The sequence below is a fragment of the Monopterus albus genome, unplaced genomic scaffold, assembly GCF_001952655.1.
Source record: "Monopterus albus unplaced genomic scaffold, M_albus_1.0 scaffold31.1, whole genome shotgun sequence".
Lineage (NCBI taxonomy): Eukaryota > Metazoa > Chordata > Actinopteri > Synbranchiformes > Synbranchidae > Monopterus > Monopterus albus.
In genome coordinates, this window is record NW_018127911.1 from 2332386 (window position 1) to 2356634 (window position 24249).

The 24249-nt window shown below is 42.2% G+C and overlaps 1 long non-coding RNA gene across 1 annotated transcript in view; it reads right to left on the reverse strand.

The window, feature by feature from the left end:
• Positions 1 to 855: 855 nt before the first annotated feature.
• Positions 856 to 24249, reverse strand: part of LOC109958181 (uncharacterized) — a 90977-nt gene continuing 67583 nt past the window's right edge. Inside the window, exon 3 of the long non-coding RNA XR_002274641.1 lies at positions 856 to 1237. This is a non-coding gene — a long non-coding RNA (uncharacterized LOC109958181). The remainder of the gene's footprint in view (positions 1238 to 24249) is intronic.

The following is a 24249-nucleotide window of genomic DNA, read 5'->3' on the forward strand; positions in this document are numbered from 1 at the left end:
GTCTGAAGAGGCTACACCCCTCTGTCAAAAGTACAGCTATGAAGTCTGAGCCTGCCCTGACCCCGGTTGACTCCCATCAGCCCTCCTGCTGGGACAGTAAAACAAACTAACCCCCCATAGACAGGCTGCTTAGAAATGCGCTGTACTGAAGCCTGTCCCTGGATGCCTGTTGGAGGGAGTGACAGAGGAAAAGACAGATACAGTAAGAAAACAGACGTGCACTGTGAGAGCTGTGAGTAAATGAAAAACTAGTTTCATAAGTGATTACCTCTTGTTAAGTTATATCAAAAAGGTTTTCATACACCTGTAATATGATGCCAGCCAAGAAAAAATATGTGCAAGTGGTGTTTTTCTTGCACTTGAATTACAGCAATCTACTTTGTAGCAGTGTTTTTACAGGGATTTTAGTTTTGACGTTTGGATGTTGATTGATGTCAGTTCTGTAGGTGAAATAGTTGTATACTGTGTTTGGTTCCTAATGTTTTGGCAAACAGCTGGACATAGATTCAGTTTACAGGGTGGTAGACTATTTGATGATTCTGCCATGTTTTCTTCTGTTTGACTGTTTTCAAAGTAATTTAAATATTTCCTTTAATCATTCCAACTCATGTGCTATCTGCATGTAGAAATACCGTATAAACTCCATCCAAGTTCGATACATTTAAAGTATTTCATTAGTGCAATTAATATTATGATTATTGTTGAGAGTGACAGGATGGTTTATTATATATTATATTGTTATTATCTAAAAAAACAGTGGAAGTGGACTGTTATTTTAGTGCTGTTAAAGGTAGCAAGAGTGTTGGTTTGCACGCACAGTTAAATCAACACAAGCAAGTATGTATGCTATGTTGTTTTATTTGCCATGTTTCCATCCTGAGGAGGTCACCTGAGCCTTGCCACCATCATTCAACACTTTTATATTCACACTTCTACACATTCTTGACTGAAATCAGCTCAGCACAAATACAGCCACCTTGTGCTCGTAAACACAATCTTTCCATGCTTCAATCTACCGCCCATCCTTCATCTTTTGTATCCACTCTTTCTCCCTCACACACACATCCAGCCACAGCTGTAGGTTTTCGCCTAATCCCGCTGTCCTCTCATGTTATAACAGCTCTGAACTCCAGACCCTCTGAGAGAGGGGGTTCGCCCACGTCGTGTTTTCATAGACCGCAGCATCTGGACCTGGACACGTCACTCCTGTGGTGTCCCCTGTGCGGTCAAGGACACACTAGAGGATATAAAAAAAAAGAGTCAACATATATCACTTGTTAAAGATAATATGATTGATGAGTGGGTGATAACCTAATGAGAGAATCTGAGGAACGGTTCAGAATCTGTGTGGACTCTTGCAGATTTCAGAAATCACACTTTTATTTCTTTCTAACATTGGTCTGTTTTTGTGTTCAGTTCCAAAATTCTACATTATGCTGTTTAAAGGCCCCTTTATTTTCTTATCTCACTTCATTTCATCTCTCTCTCTTCTCCTCCAGGATCACAGTCCTCCTGACTTGCTTTGTCCAGAGCACACAAACATATTTTCTGTGATGTCTGCCAGCTGCTTGGCTTAGTTTGGCTCACCATAGCTCAGCTAAAGCTTCAGTTTTTCTGTAGAACACTGCTGAACTGTCCACCCCGCTGAAACAATCAGCTGGTCCTCAGCGTTTTCCAGGCATTTCCTGGGTGACCTGAGCAGCATGCATCCCTCCCTCCCCTGCATCCTGCGGCTCCTAGCTCCTCGCTGGCTCTTCCTGCCTGGTTTGGAAGGTCCTAAGAGGGGTCAGAGTGGCCTGGTGCTCAAGTGGGAGCCATGCTGTGGATATTTATTATTTCATTTAAGTCCTCCCTTTGCTCTGGAGAGTAGAGGAACCGCTGATGTCTAACAGAGGCTGAAGGATAGTTCACAAGGTGACCATGTGAACTGTTGAACCCTGAAGCAGGGCAGGGGTTGTGTGTGTGTTTTTATATTTCGTGTGCCCCCTGAAGAGTTTAGCAACTATGACTTTATGTCACATGATAAATTCAAAAAAGAACCTGTGAACGAGTGGTTGCACACAAATACAGACATACTCAGTCACAGATGTGCAATTTGGGAGAGGGATGTGTGGTGCCTTTTAATTGCATCATTTATTTTATGTTACTTGGCAACTGTACTGAAACACCTTTACACCTTCGAATTCCAGGGTCTTATAACCGGTGTCTTTTTTGTAGTTCTGGCCACTGCTGCTATCCGACTGTACTCGGTGAGGTAACCGCAGAGATCCAGGTACAATAGGGCAAGTGAAGGGCGAGTAATCAAATAACCTCGTAAAACTAAGCTAAACAGTTTTTAAAGACAATACAAAGATGAACAATAAAATGATTGAGCAATGTTTGTTGTAAACATCCATCACACTTAAGGCAGGAAATATAGCTATGATAAACATAAATGTCTTTTCAGATCTGCACAGTGAAGGTCTCTCTAGGTCATGACCAGTCACAGATGTCTGCAGAAACATGACATACACAACTCTGCAAGTCTCAACAATGCTTTGTGTGGCTCTGTGTCTCAAACGAGTTGATTCACTGATCCAGCATTCGGTCAGGTGGGGAATAAAAATAGAAAAGGAAAAAAGAATACATTCACATCTGTAAAAGTGCTAAAGAAATGGCCACAAGAATGTCTTTGGACAACACCCACGCACTGCAGCCCAGGGACACATGTTCTAGTCTTTACAGACTAAACTTTGAGCTGCTGCAGTGCACGCAAAGGTTTTGCTTTGCAATCAGATTACAGGTTTTTTTTTTGCTTGTGCTCATATCCAGTTTTGCCTCCAAATAAAGTAGTTATGATAATCAGTTACCTTGTTTACAACCTGTCTGATCATCTGACATGCTTGTGTTTCTCGCCCTCTTGGAGTTTGTTGTAGGAATGTTGCCATGTTTCCAGATCTCAGCAATGACTTTAGTGAACCCAAAATATGCCACAACCACAAAAAAACTGAAAACAAGACCAAAGTTGCATGAAGCTACAAAAAGTTACACTCCTCTCCTCCTTTAATCTCAACTCATATTTAAATCCCTTTAACAAGCAGCAGTTCGCTGGTGGGTCAGTCATTACAAACTCATGCTGTGCAGCCAAACATCATTCAAATCCACTTTATTTTAAATTCTTCTAGAGCTCCCAAAGTTTCCAAAGGCAGCAAATATACCGTCTAAAACTTTTGGGAAATGTGTATTCAGTGATGCACTAGGCATCTAGAAAATCTGATGTCGTAGTACAGCCATAAAAAACAAACAAAAAAAACCAAAACCATGGTTTGAATATCTGGCTTAGTGAAAACACACCTGGAAAACTGTGTTAAAGGAATTTAACATACATAAATTTAGAGTCTGCTTTACATGCAAGTACTTGTATACAAATAATATGTAATTTGTAAATGTCTGGTTGATTACAGGTTTATGTTTAGTGCATTAGCCTACACAACCCATCGTCTGTGTGTCTGAGTATGTGCTTATTTTCATTATGTGTGTATGTGTGTGTGCACAGTAAACTGAGGTTTAACCTGTTAAGGGAAATTTCACTGCAGTCTGGCCAATATCAGCTCCTTCCCCAAAGCCAAATGGAGACTGGCTGGGGAGCCGGGGCACGACAAACCAAAGCAGCCCAGAGTCCTAACATCATTACGGGACTGAGAGAGGCAATAAAGCCAAGTCTCGGGAGATTACCTCTGCTGCAGCCAGCGTTCAAACCCACTGCTTTCTGTTTTGTGCTGTGATCTTTTTGTCCGGTCTTGTACGACAACATGATAGATGATTTAGTCTTGTGAACCCATCCTGGTTTTCATCACCTGGAGAACGCCACTGATACATTTATATGTCACTGCTTATTGTGAGTGTGTGCTACAACCTCGGGACAAAAGAAAGGAGTTTTTACTAGAGTGACTACAGGCTTAATTTCAGATCACAACATGTCAGCATGAATGTAAGCTGCCTCAGTACAAAGAAGGAACAGATGAAGGTTTCGCTTAGCAGAACAAGACAAGGATGGATCCCATCTGCAACCAGTTGCTGCTGAGGAGGAGGGAGATTAATGATTTTCCGAACATGATGAATGGCTGAGATCAGTGATGACAGGTTTTTGAGTGACAACTTACAGGTGTAGACCCTTCCAATTGCCAAAACTCTTAAACGCTACACTAACTCCCCTCCTTTCTCCCACGGAGGAAATGAGTGCGACAGCCGTTTTTGACCGCCATTGCCTTTTCTACCCAGCCAGCCGCGACGGCATGCCCTGCCTGAGGTTATTAGGCAATGTGTGACCTCTGACCCTATGTAATAAGCATGGTTTGCCATGTCTATAAAGTGTGGCTGTCAGTAGTCACCAGCTGAATCCCTTGGACTTTGATGCTTGTTGGCTGCACTCAGTCTTAACCAAGCAGAGAAATAGTTAAGCTGTCACACATCAGAAAGGACAAGTAGCAGCCTTTTGTGCAACACAGTACCAGTTGGCCTGATTGTTGAGACGAAAAAGGAAAATCAAAGGGCTGTGAAAACAGCTGCAGATGGGGTTAGGGTTACAAAACCAAGATGACGAGGACCAGGCCGTGCCGTGGTCATTTGTGGGAGACTGACTGTCGAAGTTTTACAGCCATTACGGAGTGACTGATATTCAAGTTTTGACAAGACTTCACCTTTCACTAACTTTTTCCATCGATGTCGCTTCTGATCTGGAGTGGCATCGAAACTGAGGTGATGACTGAGAATACACGGAAACCTTATTAATACACAGTCATTTCATTTCTCACGGTTCCTTCATGCAAACATTCCTACTGTTTTGACTATTTCTTTATTGTCAGTCACAACACGGTGTTTGATGTGCTGGCTGGTTTATTTATTCAGAAATTAATTTTGCATAGTGATAAAATTATTTAACAGTAATATATCAATTTTTTAAATTAATCATATATCTATAAAATGTCTGGAAAAAAAGGAACCAATCTCACAAGTTTTCTAAAACCTATGGTGACATCAAATTGCTTGTTCTGTTCAACCATCAGTTCAAAACCCAAAGATACTCTGCTTAATATCAACTAAGAGAATTAGAAGAATTTATAATTTAGAAACTGAAACTAGTTCATGTTTGTAGCCTTTGCTTTTAGTGATTAGTCAATTATCAAAATAGTTTTCCATTAATCAAATAATCAAATAACTGTAAATTCTAACAGATGAACAAATCCAGTACATCAATTAAAACTTGTTACTGAGTGACTGATCATCATATACATATATTTATGACAGTTTGGGGTGGGGATCCTTGGCAAACTCACGATTCAATTAGATTCTTGGTGTCACGATTCTCGATTCAAAACTATTCGAAACTGGTCACCAAGTTGAAGCGGGTATCCCATGACCAGTAGTAGCAGCAGTAGCAGCAGCAGCAGCAACAGCAGGTGAGCAAGTTGTTGCTTTACATGCCAGAATAAGGAGAAGAACCCAAAAAACACTAGGATAAGCCACATAAAGGTGAAATTTGTGTTTTACTGGAGGTGTTTTTCAAACCTTCTGGTCTATTTTTTCAAGAGAAAATACTTAATAGTGGTTACAAAGTGGTTAGTTTTGCATATGCGCAGCCGGTTTGTTACTCCAGCTACATTAAAATGTTGTGCACAGCCATGTCCCGAATGTTTCTGCGAGACATATCCAGGACTCTCTCAGTCCTAAACGGGGCTAGTATTGCCTTCCTCTGGCAGTATTTGCACACTGTTCAGCGTTTGTCAGTTTCCTTTCCACCCATTTCTTGAAAAGCGGAAACTGAACTGTTGCCACACAACAGTTCTAAACATTGATGAAGGAGAATCTGCTATGTCAGTTTGAAATTCAGTGACTTGAATGCAGTTATATTAATGAAACAGCCATAATCATTATCCTGGTAGATAAGGTCACAGTCCCATGACATCAGAGACTTTTTTCTACCACAATATTGCTAAATCACAAATAGTTACATCCTTAATTATTACACAAATAGATCTTTAGCATTTGTGAATCAATTCAGAACCATAGAAGATAGGAATAGTGATTTTTATGTGAATCCATTTTTTCACCCACCCCTATTACCAACACATCACTCTAAAGGACAGCAAACAGTTTTTTACAAGTTGATGGCATTAATGTTGTGAATGCTGCCTACTGTAAAAGTCACTTGTATGACTACTGTAAGAGTCTGAAAGAGCAGGGGGTTAAAAGGAGAGGGGAAAAGTCTGGGAACGCAGGTGAAAAGATGAAGAGATCAGGTACAAGCTGGTCTTTTACGAGTTCCCCCTACAATAGTCTTGTACACATGCTTTCCTCTGAGCCAAAATGAAAGGCAGCAGCAGGGAGCTCGCAGGCTTGAATGAGGCCATTCTGTAAACGGACCTTACAACCTCCACTATCGAATCGCCTCTTTTTCCTCTTCCCTGGAAGGTACTCCCTCTCTCCCTGCTTCTTATTCTCCATTCCTTCTTCTTTCTGAGGCCCAGCAGCGTGCAGAGGCTGCTCTGTACCAACTCTTACAATAGGGTTTCTGCCAAACAATCACTTATGCAGGATGCTCACTGTATGAACACACACTAGCACTCACAAGATCGCACAACCTATGTGTATGGCCCAAGGTTACAGGAAATATATACACCATGTAAGAAGGAAGTCCTCAGTCCTCTTACTTTCTCCTCTCCCATTTTCTGCATTTGTAATGACCAATGGACAGTGAATAATATGGCAGGGAATTACACTGAATTACACATTTCTCTTATGTGAGAGAATAAACTTTTGGAAAGTAGGACACTGGCGATCAGAAATGTCCCCACCCACTCTTAGAAAAAAGAAGAAAAAGCAGCGGTCACCTTGGATACAGCAATTCTTTACCCTTTCTTTTGCAATCACACAAACATGGATGGACGCCGACACACGCAGCTGCAAATACCAACACCCTCAACACAAAGACTTGCTCTAACTCAAATACACTTTGCTTCTCTATTCTGTGCTCACACACGTACACACGCCCACTGGGAGGCTTTACAGCGTGCCCGCCTCAGTGTCCAACCTCGCTATTACACAGAGCTCATGAAATCTGGCTGTCATGCATCCACTTGACAAATATCCTTGACAAAGCAAATCCCAATCTATATGCAGTGTGGCAGGTGAGAACCTTGTCAAATGCTAATGCCAGGGACACTTTGGAGGTTGTTGCCCTCTGTGCCTAATTTTATAAACAGTCTATCTCCCTGGTGTTCCTGTTTGTGGAGCAGTACTGGGGCCAGCCAGTTGGTGGCGGTGTCTGCACTTGCTTCATCAATCACATCCCTTCGCTTTCTCTCCCTCTGCTCTCTCTTCTTGTTATTGATTAAAGCGCCGCGGAATAATAAGTCCCCAAGAAACTGGGAACATGTGATGAAGTCGTAGTTAATAATGTATACACCACCCTCTCCCTCCCTCAATCTTTTTCTCCCCACTTCTCCCTCTGTTCCTTAACTCTCTCCCCATTCAGCCCCCATCCACCGCACAACTGCATGCTCCACCACTCTCAGTGTGCCCGTGCCCTTGTGGTGAATAGGGGGTAAACACACATTAACATATTTATAACTTAAACCCCCATCCCAAAAATTCGTGACAACAACTCTGAAGTAAACGGGCTCATTTGAATGCTCACGTGTCAGTGAATCCAACTGCACCGGGAATGGCCACTTGGATGTTTTGGTTATCATGCGCTGAAAAATGAGCACACACACTGCTGTGCAGTCACTCGCAGTGAGTCCGTGGACAGAGATTCAGGTGCTGTGATCTGTGTGAGAGGCAGAGGCCCTGTACCTCTATGATGTTATCAGTGACGTAGTGAGTGCTGCGTTTGCGGGTGGTATCTCATGTTGAATGCTACACACTTTGAGCTTTATTCAGATCACATCCGAGCTCCACACACAACTTCAAACAGGGTAATGAACACAGGCAGAAAATGTGTTCAAGCCATCATGGTGGGTTTATTTTTTCTTCTCCCTCTCTTTCTCTTTTCTCCAGTTTCTTTTTAATGAATCAAACCTGAATTCTGAATATATCCCGGTTTTAATCAGCATTCTGGCCATGTGGTTTGTGGGGGCAGACCGAGGAATCACTCTTTCTCTCTGAGTCAGAAGCCATACACGTTTTTCCTGATCTCGTGGTGAACACCACTCATTCACTCTGTGCTTATAGGCCATGGCTGTTTCCCCGTGAGGAGGCCTTATAAAAGATGCACTTTCAAAGGCACAAATGGGAACAATGGGGATGTCATTGTTCTGCATTGGCAGGTCAATTATTGAAGCGCAAGAATCAATGCCGTAGCTCTGGAGTATTTTTATAAGGAGCTGAGTAATGCATGCTGCTCATGACACTGTCACAGGAAATGCAGGATAATACTGTGTACACGGCGGAAGAAGCAGGCTCAGGAGAATCCAAATCGATTTAATTCAATTTGGGTCAGCCTGTATTATTTCAAGGTGGTGTTTTTTTCATTTAGAGAAGAGAATCTGGACTAAGTGTCTTTACATTCTCACCTGTTCTAACCTTTTTCCCTCTCCTTTCTTTCTTTCTTTGTCCTGGAAAGAAATATTTTGGGTAACAGGATAAATTATTTATTTCAAAAATTAACTGTATCCTTCATACTTCTCTCATTCTCTCTGTCTTTCTCTCTCTCATAAGCTCCAGATGCAAATGTGACTGTCTCTCTTCCCTATAAATAGCAGACGCCAGAGGGTTTCTTCCAGGAGTCAGCCACAGTTTCTCTACCGTACCAAAATAACCAGGGGAGGGGAGAGTGCGAGAGCAACGCTGTGGCAATACAGCCATTCTCACAGTCAGTCAGAATACTCTGTCAGCATAGAGATAAGTGCGGAGAGGAGAATGAAGAGAGAAAAAAAGTTTTGCGTGATTCGTCAGCGCGACCCGGAGTAGGCTCCTGATAGGCTGCCTCCCTGACACTGCTTTGCTATCATTGGCTGTTGCAACGTGTCCCAGTCTGGTGCATATCTTTTCCCTCACTGTTGGAGATTTGAGTTTAATGAATCTCAGAACTGTCCATGGTGTTGATAATAAGAACTTCACAATTAGCCTTTAAATGATGGCCTTGTGTATTGAAGTGTTATGAATACAGTGCCTCGCACAGTTATTGGCACCCTGATGATGAACTGAAGAGGGTCTGAAAGAGAGGGAAATTGAGAATGTTGCATTCTTTTGTTCAGTTATGATTGCTCTGTTAATTTATTTGTTTTTGCACAGCAAGAACTTTTTTTTTTAAACACAAAGTGTTTATTATTGCTTGCTTCAGTGTTTATTGTTTTGGATCTACCGGGCGTCTCTGTCATGCCTTTGCTGCAGTGTTTCCTAGTGTATTTCAGTGGGTTGTCAGGTAAACAGAGCAGGTCGGGCTGTTAATGTTTGCGTAGCAGTGACTACATGGCTGAATACATAATGTCAAGGTGTCATGATTCGGAGGGGGAACATCAGCCGCTAACAACAGCCACTCTGTGACCATGACAGAAACACAGACGGTTTATTTCTTCTGACTCCTTTTCTGTTGCACATTTTAAGTGAGAACCTAATTTAACCATTATTTTAACAGCATTATGAACACTGCAATAGTTTAATGAGATTCACACAGTCATTATTTTGGTATCACATTGCCATATTTGGTGATGTAGCTCACACTATGCTAGTGAAAATATAATAAACTGCTACAAATGGTAACTGTAAATCTCAATCTTAGAGTGCAGAAATTTACTTTTGATCAATAAAGGTCTAGCAAAAAAAACAAAACAAAAGGTTATTTGATAAAAGAAAAAATGGGAATTAGACTGAGAAGCTTCCATTACCGACCATTTTTGCAATACTTTTTATGAATACTGCCTAATCACACATCACAACAACTGTACACTACGATTTCCCCATTTTTCTGAACATAGTTATTAGCTGATTGAAAAATATTAAATATCTTTGTTACTCTTCCTTACCAAAGAGTACTGACAATTCTTGAAAACTCAAAATATTTATGACATACTAATGAAAAATGTATAATAAATACTAATAAATATTTTTAGGGGCATTATTTCTGCTGTCCTTCACTGCAAATATTCATAATAATTAAATGTCTAATCTTTGATGATTCATTGGTCGATAGAAACTTGATTTAAAAAAAAACAACAACCTCACAGTGGAGAATCTGTGTGAAAGTGACAACACAAGCAAACACACACACTCATCATGCAGGTACGCAGATGCACACTCAGTCTCCGCTTCTCTGTCCTCATTAGGGAGGCTGCATTGCTTCACAGCTGATTGTGAGGACTGCACAAAGTGATCCTGATGAAGTCTTTATTTTCCATCCCAGCTCACTAATCAATTTCATATTCTCGCCCCCCCGCCCCGTCTCTTCCCACCTCTTTCTCTCAGTCTCTGTTCCTAAAAGCCTGACACAGAGCCAGGAGTGAGACAAACGCCCATGGAAATCATTTCAGTAAAAAACTGCCATCATATATCTGCGGTGCTAACGCTGTGATAGCAGGATTCATAGCAATTTCATTAGCTAAAAGAAATAGGGTAATGGAAACATGCCTGCCTGATCATATTCGCTTTACTCACCAAGCTGTGTGTCAAAAAAAAAACAAAAAGAAAAAGCAAAAGAAAGACAGTGCGTGAGAAACCCCTGTTTTTACAGTCAAACAACTTATTTATGAAACTATTCATGTGGGTCTAGTTTTGGGGATCTCACAAGCATGTGACGTATGGGTTTATTCATACATTCAAATCTGAGTGCTACAGCAAAGGAGGTAGGATCACTTACATGGAACACAATTGAATGAATGAGAATGAAAGAGTGAAAAATCCAATGCATACAAAGCCATTTTGCTAGTGCTGCCAGAGCGCAGCCATGCATGGCTTAAACATTGACTATACAGCACAATCTAAATAAACGGCTGCCCCTTGTTACTTAATGTATTCATTCAAAGCAACCTGAATTGCATTCCCTGTGAATGATATCACTGTTGATGAAAATGCATGAACACTTGCTCACGGGCCCAACCATTATAGACCGCAGTGGCTCTCAGTCCCGAAGAGACTGTACTCGTGCATTGTTTAAGTCTCCTTCTCCCTCTTTCTCTCCCTGCTGACTATCCCCGCAACATGACACAGGCATGAGACCCGTGTCGCCAAGGAGTCAAGCTGCTTGAGTCCTGAGACGACGGCCTCTAATCCAGCGGTGTTTTCAAAGCAAGATGAAGGGGCAATGGAGTGCATACAAGTGCAGATTTTAGTGGAGCAGCAAAGCTATGGTAAAATATTTGGAGCCAGCTGAGTGTGGATTTAGCTTCTACGAGAGCACAATCCACTCACCCATACTGTAGACGCCATTTTAGGGTGTGTGACTACATGGATGACACTGAATTGTCAAACTAAGTGTGTACTCATCTCAAATATTTTACCTGTTAGGGCAAATGCAAGAAAAACCCACAAAGTAAGATACACTTTTGACACTGAAGAACTATTAATAAACCAAGAACAAGACCTCCTTTTTCTTATTGTGTGTGTGTGTGCATATATACGTATGTGTGTGTGTGTGTGTATTTATAAAATGAATTCGATTCAATGTTACTGCAAAAAAATGACAGTGTTCAATTTCAAACACTGTATAGAGTATCAAACTACTGCTTGTCCTGTAATCACATAATAATACAGCACAATTTATTTTTAACCAATTCATTTTTTTGGTAATCCTACAGTTGCTTTTATTTTAAAAATATTACCGTGTGAAAACCACAACAACAACAATAATAATAATAATAATAGATTTTAGTTTCTGTAATATTGTGCTTGTTTTCTCCTCATTCCACAGGGAAACTAAACTAAATGGATATCTAGATCCATTTTGCCCACAGAGGCTGCTGCGTGCTCACTGCCTGCCATTTGCAGGCCTCTGAAGCTCCATTAGCTGGCTTGGTGAGCTCCAGCTATGGTGCCTCTCGGGACAGCAAATAACAGCTTCGCTGAAGGCTCTTTGAGAGTGACCGATCGTACATATGTGGGAGAAAGCCCACCGCCAAAAAGGAATTCCATTGTGATAGTCCACATTCATCGAAACTGAGGCTTATTCTTTCCTCTTTTTTGACTTCTGGGCCATATTTGCAAGTGATGAAAATGAGATTGTGAACTCCAGGATATTTCTGTTGAGGGGTGGATGATATTTATCTCTTTGGGTCTGTTTAAAAAAAAAGAATATTAACAGGAATCCAACATTTAGTGCTGCAGTAATCCCAGTGATTAAGACCTGCTGACAGTTGAAGGTAAAGTTTATTGTTACTCTGGGACCCGGGGTGTGCTGCCATATTAAAAACTGGCTCTGCATGCAGAGCCGCCCGTGAAAGCAGACACAAGAGACGAGATGAGATCAAAGGGCTGCCCAGTAAGGATCTCACCACTACAGTGGAACTGTTCAGCCGGGGAATGTGTGTGTGTGTGTGTGTGTGTGTGTGTTGTGTGAGTGGATCCATATTGAAGACTCATTTGGAAATACAAAATGGCCCTGTGTGAGCGTCCGCAGTAATACAGAAGCAAATAAACAGGTAGGGGAAATGTGATAGCATAACCTAAGATATACACAGTATACTGTACATAAAAAATCTTAAAAAAAAGAAAATGCCATGATGACCATAACCTTCAAGAGCTTTACTGTTTTTAAACGTGTATAATAATAATTAAAATTTCTTATTCTTCATCATTCCTAGATACTACTAATGAATTAAAAAATCAACTTACTGTGGTTCAGCCTACAGTCCTGTGTGTACGGTACAAAACAAATACTGTGTAAATACTTAAGATACACTTCAGCTTTGACTTCATATTGATCAAACAAAAACAAAAAGCCTAAATGAAACACAAAAAGAAAAAAGAAGTGATTAGTTTGAGGGCATAAAAACACAGGACCCATGCTGCAGTACAGCGCCATGCAATTGCACTAACATTTAAAAAAAGCACGGCATCCATCCTTTTTTGGCTTTCACACCGAATGACCAATCAGATGTTCAGGTTGGAGATGAAAATGCCATTTTTCCTGCAGGCAGCCCCAGGCATGTCATTAGGAGAGGAATTTGATGCCCCGCACAAGCGCTTGGAACTATCAAGTGTAGTAAAAGTGAAAACTCATCAGTTTTTCTCCAAATTTCACCATGTCCTTGACTCAAGTGTTAGAGAGAGAGAGAGAGAGAGAGGGGGAGAGAGAGACAGTGTGGGCCTGTAGGATTAGGCCTTTAGGTGTCACTGTACTTTCAAGAATCTGTCCTGCCCCCTCACACAAACACACACACTCACACAATAACAAAATGGTGTCACGTTGGGGCGTCTATTGTTCAAGAACGCTGGGTTTGGCTTTCAGTCTGTCGTGGCTACGCAGAGAGGGCCCTGTGCTCCAGTGAGTTCCCTCCTCCAGAGACAGATGATTAATGGCTGAAGCAACAACTTTGGACTTGTTCACCAAATCAAATTTCTCACTGAGGTGTCAATCCATACCCTAACTTTGCCACTGAATTTTGCTGTCCTCACTGAGCAAATTTAGCTCCTTTTTGTTTGTTCAAAACTTCAGTCTCAGGCTTTTTTTTTTTTTTTTTTGCTCCACATTCCCACAACTGCAAGAAAACTGCTTGGCTGCTGAACATGTCGAGCAACAGCTAGGTTTATATGTTGTAAATGCAACAAATTATACTGGTGTTTACTTGCACTATACCTTGTAATTCCATTCTCACAGTGTAACATGTCATTTTGAAAAACCTGGGAAACTAGGGGGGGAGATGAAAAGTCTTAACATTGCACATTCACCACTGCAACAACAAAGCAGTGCCATAAATACATCCATATGCTCTCTGTTTGTGGCTACGCATATTTCCATTCAAAGAGATACAAGCGGTTTTCTGCTGAAAGACTCACTGTTCAAAAAATTTCCTTTGTAGATGAGAAGATTTGAAACAGTTTTTTCTTCCCTTCTTCCCCCATTCTCCCCTCTTCTGTACTTCCTCTCTCTTAGCATGATCGTACTGTTGTATCACCCCAGATAAAGATCTCCCATCTATGCTGCATTCAAGACTAATCAGGCCTCGAATTATGTTGTTAATATTCAGACTATCCTCTGCCAAAAAAAAATAAAAAGAGTCTGAACAAAAGCGACAACAAGCACGGCCCCAATGACTACAAATGCCAACCGTAAACACGTAATACTAACAGACACAGTGTTGCTCTCTAGGGGGGGCAGACCTAGTTAAATGAGGTCTCTCAAAAACAAATTTGTGTATTTATTTGTTGGGCTCATGTTGAAGAAATGTCACCTCAGGAAGCTGCTGCTGTCATGGTGTCCTCCTCACCTCCTTAGGGTTCCTATGGGCCACTGTGAGAGCAGCTGCAGCATTTGTAGGAGATGGTGAACATTAAAAATGAGGTTACTAGTGTAATCTGACATGCTTGAAAAACTAGCAAATCCCACACATTCTCTACTGTGTTTCCAGAATGTAAATCACATGAATGAAATTTTTTTGGCCTTCCCCTCTTTTTTATCTCCTCAACCTGCTTTTTGCACCATCACTGCAGTGTTTTTTTTCTACCAAGGAAGAAGTCAATGTTGCTCAGCTCTGTCTGCGGAGCTGCCACAAACAGTCCTGACAAAATTTAGGGTAAGGTGAGGACATCACGCTCTGCTAGGAATTTTGCTAGAAGCTCCAAAAACATTCAGTGAAGATGGTAAGGCAGCGAGCAGAAACAGCCATTTTCTCCCTTTTTGTCTCTACTCCTTCCCTCCCTTCTTTTCCCACAGTCCCCCCCCCTTTCTTTCCATCTACTTTGTTTCTCTTGGAAATTAGCTGGAAGACAAAGGAACCACGTGTTGTTACATGGCATGCTTACTGTACTGGTGTGGTTGGGATTTCCGGTGCATGACCTTCCAGGCATGGCTGCACAGGTAATTAAACCTAATTTGGATTCTTTCTACGTCTCTGCTGACAGGGCTGTTTGGGGCAAGACTTCAGGAGACAAAGGTAGCTTGGCACATTTTTACAGAGTATGGGGACTGACGGGACTCCAACTGAGCATGTGAGAGAGAGAGAAAAGAGGAAAGGAAATGAGAAAGACTTTGGATGCTCAGTGTGGTGAGTAGGTGTGTGTGTGTGTGTGTGTGTGTGTGTGTGTGTGTGTGAATATAGTAGTTAGGAGAGTTTAGGGGGCAATGTGTTTAAGCAGAGATAGGCAGCAGCCTATACAGGAGGCTTTGTGACCTACATTGAGGTGAGAACAAGTGATAAACAAAAAAGACGAAACAGAGACAGGGCAAGCAGAGGAGAGGGGGAAGGGTTAGAGAATGAAAAACAGAAAGGCACATGTGATAAAGAGGTGAGAGAGAGGGGTGAAAGAAAGAATGAAAGATGGAAAGAGGCAGGAAGCCCGAGAGGAGAAATCCTAAAGAAAGAAAAAGGAAGCAGGCGAAAAAGTGTTGGGTTTCAAATCCAGCGCTCCCGACAGCGGCATGGCCAGATGACCTTGGGCATGTCACGCTGCCATCTGTTCCCCCTGTCTGGCCTGTCAACATACCTCTAACTCCAGTTAAAACATGACATTCCAGCTTCCTTACACACTGAGGGGCTAGCCGTCGTCACCCCGAGCGAGCAAAATAGAGAGACACAGACGGATAAAGAAAGAGCGGGAGGGAGCGATGGAGAATGCGGGGAGGAACCATGAGACTGAGGGAGAGCGGAGGGAGAGCAGAGAGAGAGAGATACAGTACGGACAAGAAAGGGAGTGACCTTTTCTCCAACAGCCCGTCTTTATGAGCCGATATTGTTATCAATGTATTACTCCCTGGATGGCCACAAGAGCTACAATGCCATTGAACCGACAGTCCATCATCATAGGACAAAGAGGGGCGCTAACACTGACATCCTATGGGGCATTGGGTTGCAACTGATTGCACTCATAAATGAGCATGGCTCTCATAAAATCATGTGGTAACTGCTTAGCGGTGCACAGGGTGATGGCTTTTGTTATCAACACCGGTGGTGAGTGGTGCGCAGGCTGCCTGTCGGCTGTAGCATCTGGGTGGCCGACTTGCGCGTCCACTAAAATGTGTTATTGCAACAGGGATGATGGGAGGAAGAGGGAAGCAGTTAAATTATTTTTCCAATTTTTGTTTGCATTTATGTTTTATTTTGATATGACAATTTTTTTTAGAAGCACCAACAATTTTCTCTCTCTCTCTCTTTTTTTTTGTTTACCATCTTCTGTGGGATCAGCATTTTTTAAAAGAGTGGGCAGTGCTCATTTTTTATTATGAATTATTCGGGCAGCTGGAAAGGACCGAGCTCTGATGGATTTCGATCTTAGGGCAGCAGGCTCCTGAGGCGGCAGACCACACAGGATAACTATCCTTGGACACATGCTTATCTTTGTTTATAAGAGCCAATAAACACTCCTTAGTTGTTAATGACTTGGGTTGGATGCATGCATGGTAAAACCTCCAGGTTGCTGGCAGAACATAAAATGCTATGCTATGTAGTACATTTAGAAACAAACAAAAATAATCATGAAGGAACATAAATGGTAACGTTCAGGACTCTGATGCTATCGCTCTGGCTTCAAGTAACTCTTCTTGCATAAAACGAGCGCTCACTACTGTGCTCTATACAGTGGTTCATGTTTCCAATTATTGATCGGTGTCTTGGGCCAGATGTACAGCATATGTGGATGTCAAATGCAGCTGTAGTCCTTCCTCAGCTATAACTAAAAAGTGACAGCCAGAGTCACACTTACCAAAAAGTGGAGGGATTCATATCTGTATGATGCTTAATCATCATCACAATTGTGTGCAATGCAGAAAGTGCCCCCACCCCAAATACAATACAATTTGAATTTGTCAAGAGACAAGGAGGAACAAGGATCAATCTGATTGATGTATTGATGGCATTAGTCCTGTTAAATTAAGTCCCCAGACATCGCCCGTGGCTGCTTTTCGATGAGCGGCACTGGCCCATTAACTTCACACGGGTGTTTTTTTTTTTTGTTTGTTTTTTTTGAGGGGCTCACACACACACAACTTGCTAAATAACCACACAGTAATAAACCTGAAGTATGTTTGGACTGCTACCAGTGTTTGGGGATTCAAAGTGAATTGGTAAGAGGAAGTGAGCAGAGAAGAGACGGACAGAAAACTGCTATTAGGGTCAAGAAAAAAGCCGTGGAAAAAAAATCTGTTAAATAATCCTTTCTACCGCAAGCTACTTAAATTGTTACTGAGCTCTTTTCGGGAGCAACATTTTGCTTCTACCCTTAATGTATTCACCATCAGTTCCTGAGCAAAGTGTCCCTGCTCACTTATTGCTGCCAAGTGAGGTGAGGTGACATGCTGACGTTTAAGAACAACTTAACGGAAAGCACCGTGGGACTGTGCCAATAATGACACCTGTGAGGAAATTCCCCACCAATTATGAATGGAATAATTAACATTAAGTTGGCAACTGAAAAATACAGTCTCTGTAGTTTCCCCCTTTCCCATTCCCACATTTCCACAGCATACTCTCCTCACAGTCTTGACGCTCTGGAGATTAGGGGAGGTAATTCTACAAAGACCATGCCTTGTGCTCTTCCCCTCATCCTTCACTGACTGATACATAAGGGAAGTGGGACCCTGACCCACTCCCGACTTCGGGAAATTGCTGTGACCTCTCTGCGCTTTGGGGAGGAAGCCAGACCTGGCACATACGCGCTGGGGTGCTGTGGCAGTCTGTTCTGACCCTAAGGACCTTTAGCTTTAGCCATTTATTCACACACACACACACACACACACACACACACACACACACACACACACACACACACACAACTCTTGCTGGATGGATTGGGTTTCCCCTTAGAAGGGATGGCTGCCTCTGTTTTGCATCCTTTCCCCCATTTTCATCCTGAGAGCTGAGGAATGCCCCAGTCATTAACACCAGCAGCTACTGGTAGCTAAAGGCCTGCATTCATAACAGCCATCCTGGAGACCAGATGTGCTTGTGCTGTGAGAATGTGGGTGTATTAATGTACATATGTGTATGCAGCAGTGGGAGTGAAATGTGAAAGTTTTCAGGAGCAGCAGATCAGGCCATGTGTGAACTGAGCCTCCAGGGCCTGAGTGGTGCACAGGTCACTCAAGAAAAAGTCGAGGTGGGGAAGGAGGATCACACAAGCTCCTGCACACTCTTGGGAAACCAGTTATATGCATTTAATATGTCATCTTATTAACGAGAACCTCCCAAAAAAGAGTTGCAGCCTGGATGACCTCACTTTGTACTTTTTCTGGTCTTTGTTTTGTATTTTCCAAATGCATGTTAGGAAAAAATTCTGATTAAATAAACAACATATTTCCCCACTTTCTCAAGAGGCATCTGTACTTGCAGATAATTTTCAAATGCCCAAGTTCTGAGACGTCACCCGCTAAGAACCCCACAAGAAAATGGTTTATGATGAAAACTGTTGACAGTGGGTCTGTGGATCATCTCAACTAACCACAACATTGTTTCTGAACAGACACATTGACGATGAGATTTTCAAATAAAATCTTTGGAGCAGACGTCTACACAGCAAATACTGTAAAACCAAGACTGTCTGCTTGAGAGTGGAAAAACATGCCTCTTGTAATTGTGATGATCTAATCCTTTTTTAAACTTCTGCAAATCCAGAAACAACCATCACATATTTTTACTGTGTGTGAATTAAAAATCTAAACTGACCATCTTTGGTGTGGCCATCAGACCTTTCCTACTGATCTCCCCAGGATCTGTAATATTTATAAATATATGATTTCCCTAAATTTGGTCTGGGGGGTTGCTGAATATTGTACCTGGGAAATAAAAACATAAAACATAAGTTATTAAACACGCCATATGACATCATGAGAGACTGTCGCCGGCTCTAATTAGAGAGTTTTAATTCTTGTCTTTAATTCAGTTTTCCCCACACAAATGACTGAAGATGCCAAACAATGCCAACTAATCTTTACCACCCACAGAAAATCTGCATCAGTGCCAGAACTAAAGCAAAATGAAAATACACTGAAAATGTTTCAGAGTCAATTATTTTCTTAGTGAGAGCTAACGCAGGGCAGAACTCTCGCATTTTGAAGTGGCATTATGGCTAAGTGATGTCACATTAGTCTTTGTCTAGCAGTGTGCCCGATCCTCACCTCAGCGACTGTTCTCTCTAGATGGGGACACACAACTATTTCTTTCCACATTTTGAAGGAAATAACATGGCCAAAACTTTAATGGCAGCCCAGAGTTACATTCAACTGAGGACGCTGGCCAGTTGTATTTTTTCCTTTTAAAAAAAAAGCTGTGTAGACATGCTCCTCTGTTACTGGGGTTATTTAACTTTTTGAGCTGCTCTTAGCCGTTTCAAGCTGACTATGTGTTCACAGCAATTGGCCAGTCGTTTCCACTGGACACCACAAAAACAGCGGCAGTGACTTTGGTTGGGGAATAGCAAGCCCCTTAGCCCATTTCAGTCGGTACAGTCACATATAGTATCTATTCCCTCTATTTCAATTTTCATAACCTGCACACGGAAATCCTTACACCAGAGACAGCTTCATTATTAGCGTGCCTTGCACAGAGCTCAGTGGCAGGATATTGCATAGAGAAGGATATAACAGACGAGCAATCTGAGTTGGGCAGCTGGGCATGCAGTATTGTAATTTTAATTCCCTTCTCTATTCCCACATCCCTGTACAGTGGCCCGTTGTTCTTCTCAAATGCGTTTAAGGTAATCTTTCTTTGAATGCTCTGTAAGCTGAAAACTTTGAGGGATACGGAGAAGTGGGTAATGTGATTTCACGTAGCATTTTGCTCAATTTATAAACCACTTGCGGCGTTGCCGACCTTTTTGCATACCTTTAAGCCCATCTCAAACTATCAAACCTGCCTCGTGTGGACTGTGAGAAGACCAGAAATAACAAAACACACCTCTGCAGAGCATTTTTCTGGTGTGGCAAACTACACTTATAAAATAATTGCCTGGCAACCAAGAAATTACCAAAGTCTACCTAGTAAACATGACCAGAAATTGTGAGATTTTTCTTTTATCTTGAATTTAATTCAAATACATGATAGCTTTTGCTTCCATCCCCACATTTGTGGAGTAAAATGCCTCCCTGCTATCTGCCATCTAAATGGCCATTAGCTGGACTAACCCAATTAGTGGGACAAGATCTAACACAGGCTTCCATTGTCCTTCCATCACAGGAAACAGTAGAGGTTTGCAGCATTCTGATCAAATGTATGGTGATTAATGACTGTGCTCTCACTATGTTGACAGGCTGTAACAGCTCCAAAAATTCAGCCCCACATCTGCGCTACACATATTTGTCTGTGTAACTGACACTTGAATGAATAAATTGGGCAAAAGCTCCATCACCAACCTGACTACCTATAGCCAAATTTTTTTTCCACAACTGAACAATAGGAGCGAGATGCTGTCAGGTTCCCCCCTTGACAAGCCACATCTGTGCATCGGGAATAATGACCAGGATAAAAATATTAGCAACTCGGCAGCAAATTGCTTAAAGGTCGTTTTAATTATATGGATGGGCTGTTGAACAGTCACGCTTGGCAGGAACTAGAAACAAATGATGTAATGGCTGAATGAGGAAGTGCCGTCCACTGATGCTTGGTGGGCGGCAACACGGGAGACTCCTGGGCGATGTGGTAAAGTATGGAAAATCTATGAGAAATACATTCAGCCCAAATTTTCTGACATACTGTACATCCACTTAGGGCAAAGGGGTAAATGTCCTCACAGGGTTGTTAAACTAGTAGGTGAAAAGGGTTAGATGCAAGCCGTGGGCTGTGTCTTATTTACGAGGCTCTCTAATCACAACATTTGTGCGCTGTAGCCATACTGCTGTATGAAAGGACTTTTCCCCCACAGGTGAGAATATGAACTTATGAACATGCCTTAAAGCTTAAATACATTCGAGACAGAAACACAGTGGTCATGTTGTGTGCTTATTTTTTCAAAGGAGCCCTAAACCTAAATCTCAGTAAAAAAAAAAAATCATACCCACTTTGGTGAGAATAGAATGGAAAAACCTAAGTGAAATGAAAGGAGTAGAAAACACAGCAAGACTGAGAGAAACAGATGGAAGAGAGGGACGAGAACAAGCACCGTTTGCCTGAGGTGTATTTAAATTATTCCCATGAAAAAAAAAGGAAAAGAAAAAGTTTGAGGCACTTATCAAGCCATAAATCTCAAGCACAGGAATAAAAAAAAAAAAACTAAAAAGGCAATAACAAACACCAATGTCATGCTGCTTTGAATGTCTGCTGTCTTTCCCCCACACTGCAGGAGTTCAAAAGAATAATAACTTTGCCCTCACTCATCACCACCCAGAGAAGCGTTAGGGCAGCTCGTAATATTGTTTCTTTCTTTTTTTTTTTTAATTAGTAGCTCTAATCTAATCATTAAGGGCAGCAAAAATCTGCATAGTACAACTGTGAGCCAGACTAGTAATTGAAGCGACAGCGGAATCGTAGTTAGAAAAGTCACATCTGTCTGATGACACTTTCTGTTCTGTTACTTGCTGTTACCGGACGGCAAAAAGGACATTAATCAGGAAACACTGTGTGGGTGGGAAAATAAAAGTGTGACAAGGAGAGCGCATGAAAACATTCAGGATCAATATGGTGAGTTCTATGCGTTTTAACTGCAGGAGCAAAAAGCTTGAAAACGCCATGAAAAATTCAAGGTGAAAAGGATGAAACCTCTGCCAACTCCTGCATCCTTAGGAGTGCTAGGTAAAGAAATACCAGTCCGGGGAAAAATCAAACAGGAGGAAGAGTCCAGCTACAGAAGGCCGGCAAGAGCCAGAAGGGAGGAGGACAAACGCTGGGCAGAGGCAAGGTGGTGGAGTGGTACTGTATGGCTGCTGATGGAGAACAGATGGAAGGTGCAGGGGGTGGTGATTAGTGCTACATGGAGACTAGGTCTCTGCAGTGCTCAGTGTCTAGTTGTGCTCGGCCTTCAGGCGGCATCCGCAGCACTCATTCCCCTCCCATGGTACCACCATCACTGGCCAGAGAATCCCAGCATGCATGTCTGTTCTTCGATCCGCTCTGTGCTGTGCAACACAGGGACCGTTTCTCTGCATTCTTGTTCTGGCATAAACAAGACATCCCGTTGGCAGGAGAGCGTCCCTGAAGGAATGACACGATTGGGCCCATTGTTTACATCTCCTCCATGCTGGATGAGTCTGAGGTTTACTCAGAGACTCTACTTATTATGATGCTGAATATCTGTCATGTTATTATTACTGATATTGTATTTGTTTTACATTTTTATTTTATTATGATGACTTTTTTTTACTTCCACACTCAATGCCGTGCTCATCGCCTACCCCAGCAGCTTCAATTCAACCATCACTCAGCATGGCACAATTTCACCCAGAGCCTCAGCCGGCCGAATTAGGGTAACTTGAACTGCCCCAGATTGTAATCAAAGTGAAAATAATGAGTGCAGGACAAAGGCAGGCGCTATTACTCTAGCTAGCTTCTTTCTACTTTCTTTATGCTCTCTTTCTGTCTCCATCTCCTCTCTCATGGTCAAGATACAGAAACAAACAGCAGAACACAGAGTACACACACAAAAGAAGACTACTGAGCAAGCAAAGTTGGTAGAGAAAAAGAGAGTAAAGGCTACACAGAGGACGACACAGAGTGGGGCAGCAGGCCTGTACTAGCCTCCACAGCCGGAGACTTGCAAATGCACTAATCACCTAAGGGGACTCTTCTCAGCTCACTTAAACAACCAGTAAGTCAAACACACATGCTTCACAGTCATTGCAGCTTACTGTAGATGTGTGTATGCGAGCGTGTGTCCTAATGTGCATGCGAGTATTTGTGACCCGCTGCCCAGCTGACTGAGGTAAGCAGCAGGCCATCCAAATAAGAAAGTATCTGTTCCAGCATATCCTGGCAAAGACAGAGACAGTTAGAGAGACGAACTGGGAGGGAGGCCGGAGCCAGAGATGAGGCCGCTGTATGATGGCCAATGTCTGTGGTTTTTGGATTGTTTTCTTTGCAGTAATAAAGGCAAACTAAATGGTATGTGACTGCAATTTGTTAAGAAAACATGGGGTCTGCTGCAAATTAGGCATGCTACAGTTCTACCACCGTAATTTCACATAAATAAAAGTGGCTATGGGTTGTGACAGGGAGACAGAAATGGAAAACGAGGTAAACAGTGAAGCACTCAAATTTTCGTGGGGGTTTTGTTTAAGCTGGTAGGAGACACCGGGGCAGACCCAGAACACGCTGGGAGATTATATATCTCATCTGGCCTGGGAACACCTCGGAATCCTGCCAGAGGAGCTGGAACACATCGCTGGGGAGAGGGACGTCTGGACTACCTTACTGAACCTGCTGCCACCGCGACCTGGCCCCGGATATGCAGTAGAAAATGGATGCCAAGTAATTTGAAGACTAAAAAGACAAAAATAAAAGAATTTAACCAACTAAAGATGTTGTCATTTAAGTTCTGTCGCACTTGTCACATAACAATTCTGCCATCTTATCTGCACTGTACTATTTTGAACAAAATCTGGCAAAACATTGACATACTCCTATGTAGCCCTCTAGTCTTCTCTCACAGCTACTGTCTCACAACAGCATGGTGCAGGCACAGAGGCAGCTGTACAACCAACATAAGAAATTCTGTAAATTTCACACTCTGCTGCCTGCCAATAAATAAATAAATAAATAAAAAATCAAGGCCCAGATTCAGATTCCAATCTTCTCTCGCCTGCCACCAACAGAAGACCATGTTTCGACGGCATTACTGTTTGGATGCAGCTCCCAGAAAACATCTTGAAGTCATTGGCCATGGGGTCATTTCAAACAAGTCGGAGCGAGCTCAGATCTGTGGCACTAAGCAATCTGCATTATGCTCAGAGAAGTCATGAGGAAACCAATTAAATTACACCACTTAAGAGAAACAACAGTTTAGAAAAAGTAGCAGTCAAAACAACACCGACTGTAAAGCCAGTGTGTGGAAATGTTGGGGTTTTATAGTGATATATGTAGAGGTTCTTATTCAAGATATGTTATTACACACACCCCTACAGTCTATAGTAGGTGCCTGACAAGCTAAATTATCTTTCATTTTGTTTCTCTCTCTTGTGATGACATCTTGCAGAGAAAT